Raw genomic sequence first — 12124 nt, 5'->3', positions numbered from 1 at the left:
GTCGATTAAATTCAGTGCTTGTAACGAGCGATCACGCTCGTTCGTCGAGATTTTTCCTCGTACGTGCATACCTAAATCGCGCCACTTTCCTTCGGCGTGCCTATCGAGCGACATTTCGAGGGTGTAAAATCAAAATTTGCTCTTGCTTGTACCGCTTAAAAATTTCCCCATCGTCGAAGACACGAATTTATCCAATAATAAATCATGTGCATTTAAAATAACAATGATGTATCAAATCTTCATTTATTACTTTACGGCGTTATGCTATAATAAACCAAATCTAAGTACGAAACAATAGTAAATTTGAATCAGTCGAAGCGACTGTGTGTGTTAGAAATATGGTCAAGAGGATATGAAAGGAGCTACTAAAAGAACCGCACGGTAGACCGTATATTTATAAACGGGACTAAATGGGTTTACCACTTTTTCTTTAATACATTCTTTTTCCCCGCTGGAATCTGAACCGGCACTCTGAAGTACATTGCCCTATACAGATACCCTATTGAGTTTTTTTTATGTTTTCACAATTTAAGACTTTCAGTCTTTGTGTAAAAAATCTACAAAACATCAAATATTTTGAAATAATTAATAATTTTATTATATACACATATCAGATATTTCAATAAAATCAAATAATGAAAATCAATGTCCAATCTACAGGACATTAAATATTTCCATAATTAATAATTTTATTATTGTATACAGGGTGTTTCCAAATTAAATCGCAAAACTTCGGGAGCGTGTAGAGGAGTAAAAAACTAAGAAAAAAAGTCCTATAGACATATGCTCGTTTTTGCTCCGTTTCAGAGAAATCGAAAAAAAATGTTTACATTTCTTGCCATATCTAGCACCGACATATTTGATTACATTTTCCACTTTCTGTTATGAATTTGTCAGTCGCTCTTTGAAAGCCTTTAATAGTAGATGAATTTTGTCTTTTGCAATATGCCGCGTACGTATTCTAATAGTGAATATGCTGATATGGTTTTTGTATACGGTTTCTGCAACGGTAATGCTTTAAGTGCCTGGCTGCTACAAGAGCCGTGTTTGACAGATGCAATGCTTGTATTGCTGCAAGAGGTGCACATTTCGAACAAAATCTTCATTAAAAAGTTTATAAATAAAATAATTAAAATAATAAATTAAATATATTTTTTTCTTTTTTCGTGATTTCCTGCGAAACAAAGCAAAAAGGAGCATATGTCTATAGGACTTTTTTTCTTAGTTTTTTACTCCTCTACACGCTCCCGAAGTTTTGCCATTTAATTTGGAAACACCCTGTATATCTATTAGGTATAAAAAACTCAAATAACCTAATTAAGAAAAGGATATTTATTATTACTATGTGAAAGATAGGTGCCAGGATAAAATGATAAAATGGTACAATGATGGCAGTTTGTATATTATTAATTAATATTGATACTAATTTTTTATAAAAATTAAAGGTTAAATAAATTTTATGAGAATTCAAGAAATATTGTGCATTTTTTCATATTACTTTATTAATAAAAATTAAGTTTAGTCTGCAATTTTCAATGAGAGACGCAAGAATCGAATGTTTAATTATAATACTTTTGCAAATAAAAAAATATTTAAAGTATCGTTCTGTAAAAAGTATCGTTCGTATAACTGTAAAAGCAAACCGCCCTCATAAAACGACATTTGGAATATCTTTTCTCAGAAGCTTGCGCTTATTTTGAATACTTTCTCCAGAAAAAGAATTTTTCTAAAGACATATGGCATATATATTTTGCTGAACTCTTTCTCTTTAAAAAGAATTTCTTTTTAATTCCTCCTTTTTTATCTGAAAGAAAAATTTGATTTTCAGGTAAACGTAGCGTGTCACTGGCTGACTTTTGTGGTGATTATTATAATAATAGAATAGAATATCGGGTTTCAGCAAAGGATTGTTTTGTTCCCCGTTTCTCTTTTGGCACTGTTCCCAAGAAGCTACTCTTCTAGCCTCCGGCTGAGAATTTATCTCACAAAGCCCTTTGCGTTTAAAGTAAGACTCGAACTAAACGAGTACATAAAGAATATTTCCCACTTTCCTCTTTCCTTTCTTCCTTTTTCTTTTTTCCTTGCGCGAACGTGGGTCCCGCAATTACGCTCGCGCGATGAAAAGTAATTGCGCAACCCACGCTTCGTGACCTTTTCTCAACTTTGTTGTAGGCCACATGCATTCCTTAAAACACGCCGGTTATTCCAAGATGAAATGATGCGCAGAGGTCGGAGGGGAATAGCACGCAACACGAATCTACCTCCCCGGCTACAGATGGAGCCACGAGTCTTGGCGCTGTTCTCGCCATGCCCTTCTCCTCTCGTTATCTCGATCAATTACGCGCGTTTTATATCCGTTTCATGGCCCTAAGTGATATAGTTTCTTTAATAAATTTACTTCATATTGCTCCATCACGTTATTTGTGTCTGTATAGATTGAAAAATAAGGAAAATGGAAACGGAACGAAGGCGGCGAGTTTGCGTTACTTGTAAGTACGTTGCGAAAAGAATTACCATACCTGAATCATAAAAAAGGATACATGTACATTTAAAAAAAATAATAATTCGCAGAGAGAGAGAGGTGGAAAGAAGAAGTATAATTCCTTATGCATTAAATATAGGTATGTAGTTATAGTAAACCAAAATTTCTAAAACATAATTTTTATTGACAATTCTTATTAATAGAATTTAAATATAAAATAATTTTAATTAATAAAACCAGATGTTTAATTTAAGATCGCCATGAGATACATGTATTCTTAAAGGAATTTGGTAACCAGAGCTGGGGAAAAATTGAAATTAATTCGGTAGAGAAATATTTAAAGTATGGATCTACGAAAAATACTATTTACAATCAGTTTTGCATAATAAATATAAAAAGGCAAATAGTATTTACTGTTTATATTTACTTTAAATAAGATACTTATTTGACATTTTCATATTCATTAAATATTTCATTAAATATTATTATGGTTAAATAAAATACTTTTATTTTCTATTTTTTTACTATTTTCTATTTCAACTATTTTTCCTAACATAGCTGGTAATTCTAGCCACGAAATATTTATTTCTTATAATATCACGCGTCATTAAATTATATAGCCGTTACCAATTTGAGATTAACAACAAAAAGATTTAAAAAAAAGTAATTAAAGAAATTGAACATATATTATTAAGCGTTACTGAGTATACATATCAAACAGCGAGATAAGATAATAAATAATCGAATTTGATCAAAGTGACTATAGAGAATAAAAATTATCGAGAATATTCTTTGACACTGAGAATATTTTTGTAAAAATGAAGTTTTTTTCCATTAAAATATCCTTGACGATAATTACTTCGATCAAATTTCTGGGTTAAGTTTATAAACGTGTTTCGTCCGAAGATATAGAATGTTTATTTCCGTTTCTTGCGAGATAAACGCAAATCTGAATGCACGCGAGCGTGACTGGACTTGTGCGGCAAGTGGAACGCTAATCACATATCTCTCATGCAATCATGTTGTAAGATCGTTAATTAATTTAGTATAACATTGTAGTAATTCCACTAGTGCATTTATAACGAAGGAGCCTCTCGAAGCGGCTCGTTGGTCTAGGGGTATGATTCTCGCTTCGGGTGCGAGAGGTCCCGGGTTCAAATCCCGGACGAGCCCGTGGTAAATTTATTTTTTGCTCTTCTTTCATCAAATCGTTAATTCATTAAAAAAACATTTTTTATGTCTAAAGAAATATATGCGTCCTTAAGACCCACTAAAGCTGTTCATTATTTTATTTTCTTTTAAGAATTAACAATAAACTTTATAACAAGAATATAGTATATGAATTAGCCTACATGAATAGAATAAAATTGCCTAGATATCACATTCTATGGACATCCTAGGACGTAGAATGTTTTCTTTACAATGTAAAGACGTCTATTTTAGAACTCTTTCAGAGATGCTGTATTTGAAAAATATGAAACATAAAATTATTCCAAATTATTATTTGTGACAAATTGTTAATTTTAAAATAGTAATTATTCCAAATTACTATTTTAAAATTAACAAAATATCCTACACTGGACTTATATGTTGCAGTTAAGAAATAAATAACAAGAACATTGCGATTATCGACACTTGTCTGTATTTTATCAAATCTTTCAAATTTTAAATCACACTTTTGCTTCCGTACCAGTCGGTCTGTCTATAATGAGACGTCGAACCGCTACTCTTCCACTTTCGATTTCCTATTTACGCACGCCGTGACGTCGTTAATTATACGCTGCTCATCAACGTCAATTAACTCCTTATCTACGCGACACGCGAGATAAAAAGAGATATACCGAGAACGAAATTCTCTTGACATGTCGTGTTGCGCAAACGCACGTTAGTTGCCTCGCGCGTGATAGACAATTAATGTACGATCTCGAGGGTAACGCCCTTTTTTTAGCGCAACGAGGGCTGTAATCCGTGAATTATATCCCATTAACGATTCTGGTTTACATCGGGACACAAGCGCGTCTCATTGTTGGGTCCACGCGATATCTTCTAATTCGAACATCGGTCTCTTTGATGTCCTAATGCGTTTCTAAAGACAGAGTTTCTATTCGATGGATAATGGGATTTTCATCTGATAACTACTTCTTTAAGGATTCATCAATAAAATGAGGCTAAGTCCTCACCTATTAGCCCTAACCCAATGACTTAGAACGATAAATTTAACGTGTTTTAGGGAATACAAATTATTATGAGATCTGTAATTTTATATTTTTTAATAACAATATTTTTTGAATCGGTTATATTTCTATACATTTCTAGGTGACAGATAAAATAATGCAAACATCTGGGAAACATACTATTTATTTTATTAATAAGAGGCTCGTCTATCATTCATTTTTACGAAGTGTCCCATGGGAAGTTGTTGAAACACGTCAAATCATTTTTAAACGCATAGAAAATAGGAAAAATAAAATATTTATTTCATGCTTTTAAAAACATTATAGCTGATTAGTTCCAGTAACTTTTCATGGTACACCCACTGGAAAAACGATTTTGCTAAAGTATCTAAAGATTTAACTAAGTATAAAAAATAATTCTGAAAATAATTCTGTTGGATTATTAAAATTATTATGTAGAGAGTATATAAAATTATTTTGTAAGAGGCGTAAACACTTCTTTTACGTTTTGTTCCGATTTTCGCCTCCTAGAAATTTTATTTATCTTCTAGAAGCTTCTGCTCTTATATTCGACTTACGTTCTGATTTTTATTTTCGCCAGAGAAAGTGTGCTGTATAGGTACATTCTACTAAAAAAATAGTACAACATTCTATGATAATTATTCACATATTTCGTTTGATAACTATACATTATGTGATTCTATTTCAACGAAGATAGAATGTATATTAAAAGCAAATAATCAACTTTTTATTAAGAATAAAATAAATAGTGCATATTTTCTAAATGTTCATATTATTTTGTATAATATTTAGATTTAAAATTAGTGACGCAAAATATGAATACTGTTATACTCGGATCTTCGTGCAATTTGATACGCAACGTCGAAAATGCATGCAATTTTCAACGATGAACTCATTTCTGCTGACTAAACCTAAATGCCGACACAGTTGGTGAACGTTAAATATGCCACGCGCAGTTGAAAGCAGTGCACGAAGACACGCGATATTGAAGGACCTTGATGGAAAAGGATTCTCTTGTTTCGTAAAGATTACCGCGAGTGTGGAGAACGACGCTACGTATGTGATCTGCATTGTGATCAATTGTCGGCCAGATGATGCGGTTTCTAAATTCATCGAAAATTCATCGAAGCCCGTTGCTACTTGGTTCATCTTAATCAGCACGTTAATCAGACATTGTTGCAGGATAATCAACGCATGAACGAGTATAGCACGAACGGCGGTAATTATTCCTTTCTCCGATGCGTAGCGATGGAAACGAATGTATCATGGTCCCGAAAGTCAGCTCCTCGCAAGATTCTTGAACGATATGACACCTTAAACGAAGGCCACACAAACACATATACGTGGAACGATTATAAATGTCAATCGATGGTCCAGTCATCTCATGGCGATTTCTTTTGACAACGAATAAAATAAAATATGAAAAATCGGTCTATACGTCGGAATACCGAATTAGCGTAGAATTGAAATATATTGTTATATGTGTGTATATACGTATGTTGTATTGTGTATATAGAAATTTTGCAACGTTGAAGTGAGCCTCGGCGCGATTTATCGCGATAATAAATTCCGCCAAATAATATACGCAGGCAAACACGCGTTTGCGAGGTTTCGCAAGATCAGGACGCATCGTGATCGTAAACTTCGGTTATTTAAATGTCCGGTCCGCTACTGTGCACGCATACCTGATCACGTCCAAAATTGTGAGAGTCGCTCGTGGGGGAGGGGGGAATATATTTGAAATGCGACGATTTATGCGAGAAGCGACATTCGTTGGCGCGTTAAAAATGGAGCCTGGACCATTAATATCTTTTTTTGTTCGTTACGAATACGTATGCGATATAATGCGTGAGTTTTTTTAGACATATTGTTGCGCGTTCTCCTTTATTCTGCCTTGTTGGTTTCTTTATTGGATTCTTGATCACAAATCAACCGTTCAATAGGCAGGCATAATTAACCTTAAGAAATGTTAAATAATGTCTTGTATCATACAATAATTTTATATTGATCTGTTCTATTTCGTAATATTTCTACTTTTAACTTTATTTATCTTATTCATTTTTTGCAATTTCAAGAACATATATTCTCTTCCACACGGATCTGTTCTTTCGAACCTCAAAGCCACCACTTGTATTGTGCGACTCACGAATCTGTAGTCATACAGTTATAATTAATTCGGGGAGAATGTTTTAATATTCGACAGGCAGTGTCGAACGTATTAAAAAAGTTGAAAAAAAATCGGGTTTTGCATAATGAGATCACACAATACAAAAGGAGTTATCTCGATTGCTTATAAAAATGAACGTTTCGGTAAAAATGTGTTCATGCTCATATGTGTGTGGAGAAGGATACTATCTCTTGAACTTAAGCTTTTTTATAATATATCGACAGTCAAAGATAGTGAGACGCTTGAATGTGCTTCTATTTTCTACACTTCTTCCTCGCTTTTTATTCGACGAAGAAGGTGGAAGAAAGAGCCCGCGATTAAGTAATAGGTAATTAATAGAAGCACTGTTTTATCCCGATTTTTTACCATGTGAGGGCAAGCTCGTTCTCTTTCGCTCATGCATGTGTTTGTAATCTCGCACACATCGCGTACGACAGGGTCGCTCGTAAAAATCTGAACGTGCAATTAGGACCAAATCGTTAATTTATTTTTCTTTATGTACAGGCTACAGTTCTGGTCGGCTTGTGAAATTATTATCCGATATACCACCGAAGCGTGAATAATAATAATGTGGACAATAAGGATAATTTTTTATCGCAAGCGCAAGCTACTCCAGTTTCTGTGTTGCTATTAAAGGATTGATAAAATAGGAAAGAAAAATCTATTGATAATGAATTAATTATAATTAGAGTTATATTAAATAATTTTCAGTAAAATTATAGTAAATGTTGAGTATTTTAGAAATTAAAAATGTAAGTTAAAAGATTGATTTTATACGTACATACATTGATTGAGATAAGTTTAGTAAATAATATAAAAAATTTTGTTGCTATAGCTGGAACTTAAGATTCTAAGAACTTTATACTATTGAACATTGTCTAGCGAGATATATTAATAAACTCCACAATTTCCTGGTTATTTCGTTCGAAATAATCTTTCTCCAGGTAGTCACAGTGTAGTTACTACCTGCCTTCCTGTCTTCTGAGTTCCATTCCAATGTTTGACTGGCGATGTTTTCGAGGAAAGAAAATAAAAACATCGCCAGAAGTAAATAATAGTTATACTTAAATAGTACTCTGAAATTTGTTATTAAAGTTGAATGAAAGAAGGAGAACTTACATAATATTTAGTATATTTGTTTAGAGATTTTTTTTGATATAATTTATATATGATTTTGTATTGCAACTGATATTTTGTATGGCAACAAGTTACCAAAACGAGTTGGTAAACTTGCGTGTCGCATAGTGTCCGGGTGCTTTCAGATTGACGCGGACCTCGGGGTTAAACGTCCGATGTATCTCAAAGCGTCAAGGGGCGAGTCGTCGAAGGCATGTTGTAATAGGTGTATACGACACGCGGCGGGACCAACCGGGCAGTTTCATGATTTACGCAAAGTAATCCCATTACAGGTCGCGTCGCTCGTTAACGTCATACACGCGGCTTCACAGACCGGACGCGGTACTGGGAGACGCGCGAATTACGCTTGTAAGCGAGTAATGAACGTCTCGATAAAATTCTAGTAAAAGGATGCTGCTAGAAGAATGCGAGAACCACTCAAACCGAGATTCGTTCCATCTTTTAGTGCGCTTTACTCCAGTCTTTTTACAAGCACTAAAATGCTCTCTTATCTTTAATAATTACACACGTAGAATATTCCGGTTTTTTAACGAGTTAAATTATTATTATTATATACTTTGTCTTATAATTAGATGAGTTTATATAGCTAAATGATGGCTTTGTATCAATCTTCACTTAAGTCTATATTCACACCTCACTTTTATTGATAAATAAACACATTTAGCATATACATTACAGCAGTTTATGTTACATAGAATCTTAGAAATAAATGCGTGCATTATCGATAAATGTGAGGTGTAGATACGGATTGTAGTCTCTTTGAAATTATCTAACGCAGAAGGTCCCGAAAGTTTAGGCGATAGTAATCATGGAGTCACGATGTCGCGGTCAGGGGGAGAAGGATCTCCATCGGGGAGGTTAATATCTAGTCAGGCATCCGGGAAAACAAAGTGAAAGGAGCACCATCCTTCGACGATGCACCGTATGTGCCGACGCTTATTCTACGATGCGCACAGTTATATAGCCTATGAATCACGAGCGGAGGACGCTCACGTTAAGTCGGGAGTTAATTGAAACTTTTATTCGTAATTATGTATTTTTCTCTACCTTTATATGCGCGTCCGCGTCTCACCCGCATATTAATTCACCCTCGAGACATCTGAGAGACACGGAGAGACGCTCCGCCTGATGCGTGATGCATCGCGTACTTAGGGATTCGTCCGCGCGGTTTAATTGCGTCTTGTGTCACTGCTAATAACTATCTTCACGAATAGTACGCGGATATTTGGTAACACAGTTTCCGGCCGTTCTTTAACCGTTTTGTAGTAAGTTTCATGCGATATTGCAACGTCGAAAATCTCGGCTTTCAATCCGAGAGTAGTCACCTTATTTTTTATGTAAACGATCACAGTGTTTTTATACACCAATTAAAATTATTCTTATTAACAATATATTGCATATTATTGTTTCTTAAAAAATAAAAAATTTTAATTAATATAACATTTTATTATGGATTTTCGATATATTATATAATCGCATATTTAAAGGTTCGTAAAGAATAGAAAGTTATTAAAAAAGAAAGAAAAATATGCAAAAAGGAAGAAAACAATATTCATTTTTTCGTCGCTAGAATATAAAAACATCTCAGAGCTGACTATTTTCGAATTAATAACAAAAGCGGTCTAATGAGTATTTACTATATTTACAAGGAGCGTGTTGGTGTTTTCCATGCCTTTTCACATAAACATATTTCAGATAAAATATGTTTCGCCATTTGGGGTTAAATGCTTTTAACGTAATGCGTCTCTCCAATTTTTTCATCGTTGATAGTCACACGCCTGTGATTAAATCAATTTCACGCGTGTCGCGAACCGTACGAGCCGCACAACGTGACATTGCAACGGACTATAAATTTACGTAGTTAATCGGTATTTGAAGTGTACAATTATTCCAGTTTGTTTTACTGAGAATACTGAGAATGTCATTAATTATTCATCTTATTACGTAACTCGTATTGGATGCTCCAGACGTATATGATAACGAGGGGGATGAGAGGCTTGGCATTAATAAATACATTAAAATGCACTGATAAATCGTATTAAAATCGTATATTAAATTATAATAAACATAACTACTAATAAAGGATGTACATGTAGCATATTTTGCTACATATTGCTCTTTTCTTACAACCGATTTAATAGAACACTTATTTTATTAACGATGCCATGAATTACTTACGAGCAAAAAAATAAATGAGAATGCGTGAAAATATGAAAAAGCAACGTGCGCCATAATATTTCTCAGGTTTGACGCCGGTTAACGTGTAACCGGATATCGCACTTTGACCGCTCGTTTAAGTGGCCGGGATCAAGCCTTCTCGTACTTAAAACACGGGATTAAGCTAGCGGCACGCGGTCAAGGCTCCCGCGGCCACCCCCGTGAGATGAAGTCCAGGTGAGACCCAGGTGAGGTCTTCATCGGTTCGGTGCGACATTGAGGAATATTCCCCTCTGCACTTATCCATTCGGCCGTCCTGAGGAATCGCCTCATCGGCCGGGGCCAACACCACGGAGCCGATGCTAATCACTGTGGCGTCCAATGTTATATTATCCTCATGGAAAATAGAAGAACGCTTCATTAGCATACATATACGAGCGCCGCGCGGTCGTCATTAGCGCTAAGTGCGATTAATAATTGCCGGCGAGGGGCAAGAATCGACACTTCGTTCTTTGTCATGCCTTGTGAACGCTTCACCGCGTCTAATCGCCTATGATTAGGACGAAGAGTCCGAGGCGCGGCTGTCGCTCGTCGATCGTGACTAAATTTAATACGTTTCGTAATTACGAGACTCTGTCTTATTTTATAATACATCGGTAGAAAGATTTTGCTGTAATCTTGATATTTTGTCACATGTAAAATTGATTCATTAATTCTTGATATTTTTTCATTTTGCCAATCTTTACTAATATTACATCTTACTCACTGTCTAAAAACAATTTGATCCAAAGGTCAAATCATTTCATGCGTTTCTTACCTTTATATCTATTAATCTTTTTATAATCACTTAATGATCTCAGATCCTTTTAATACAAACCACATATCAAATTATCTTGCAAACGCACCTGCATATAAAATATATACAGAACGTCTTTCTACGTCTACTAACAGAAAAAAAAACACAAGGTGAGGAGAAGCAGTTTTTCCATCAACGAGAAGAGATGCGCATCGATAAATCGCTTGGAACAAGATAAACGCTTTACGCGCGGTTACGTTACCGAAGCAACGCACAATATGAGTTATGGAAACTTTAACGCGTGATGGGACAAGATCGATTGTTGAATCGAACGAGGATCATGCTAATCGCGGCGGTTGTCAGGAAATTAAACGTAGACGCTAAAAGTAAACGCTATGTACCAAGATCGTCGTGGCGGCACCGAATTATTATAAACCTCCTCGATACGTACATCATGCCCACGAGATAGCAGTTGCACGGTTTCTCAATTACTTCTTACGTAAGTGTTAATTGCGACATGCGCTTGCGCTCGCGCGCCCGCGCGAGATCATTCTTATAATGTGTACTTGCGTATGACCAGCCCCGCGTGTATATTCATCTGCATGCAAAATGATCCGATACAAGTTGAAAAATTTTCCTTCTCGGCGCGTCGGATGTTACGAGGAATCTCGCCGAGATGCCATTATTAAGATTACCGGAATATACACACACATATATAATTGCCGATCTTTTTAATAAACGTCGTCTCCGATCATACACACGATACCGACGTCAGAAGATCGAGTATCGACTCGATCGAAAGTCGATGGTTTCTAATATCCGAGAAAAAACGCAAACCTCCGGGTCTCTCGAGAGGTCGCGGACGACCTCTGAAGCGTTCCGCCGCGACTCCATTGAATCTACGCGCTCATCGTCGTATCTTCCTCTTCGTATTCGTTCACTGGACGCTACACGACTTTTGTATAATATGATCGTCCACAGAGAGGTCCATTTACCAAACCGTTACAAGATAGGCGCGGCAGCGACTTTATAATCGCGCGCCTTTCTCCCGCGCCATGTGCGCGAAATGGCGTTTTAATTATTACTCGACGCATTAACCCCCGCGAACCCGTGGGCATGCACCTGCATGGAAGCGCGTGTCCTATCGCGTGGGTGTACGCGAATCTTTATGGAAGAGCGGTTTCTCGCGG

At 35.6% G+C, this 12124-nt stretch overlaps 1 non-coding gene across 1 annotated transcript; it reads left to right on the top strand.

Moving 5' to 3' along the window:
- Window positions 1-3583: 3583 nt before the first annotated feature.
- TRNAP-CGG (transfer RNA proline (anticodon CGG)) lies at window positions 3584-3655 on the top strand. The gene has a single exon. It is a non-coding gene; the product is annotated as a tRNA-Pro (tRNA).
- The last annotated feature ends 8469 nt before the right edge of the window (window positions 3656-12124 follow it).

Source organism: Mycetomoellerius zeteki, unplaced genomic scaffold (assembly GCF_001594055.1).
Source record: "Mycetomoellerius zeteki isolate Tzet28-1 unplaced genomic scaffold, Tzet1.0 scaffold25, whole genome shotgun sequence".
Lineage (NCBI taxonomy): Eukaryota > Metazoa > Arthropoda > Insecta > Hymenoptera > Formicidae > Mycetomoellerius > Mycetomoellerius zeteki.
Note: the sequence above shows the minus strand (reverse complement) of the source record. Positions and strands in the feature narration are given on the sequence as shown.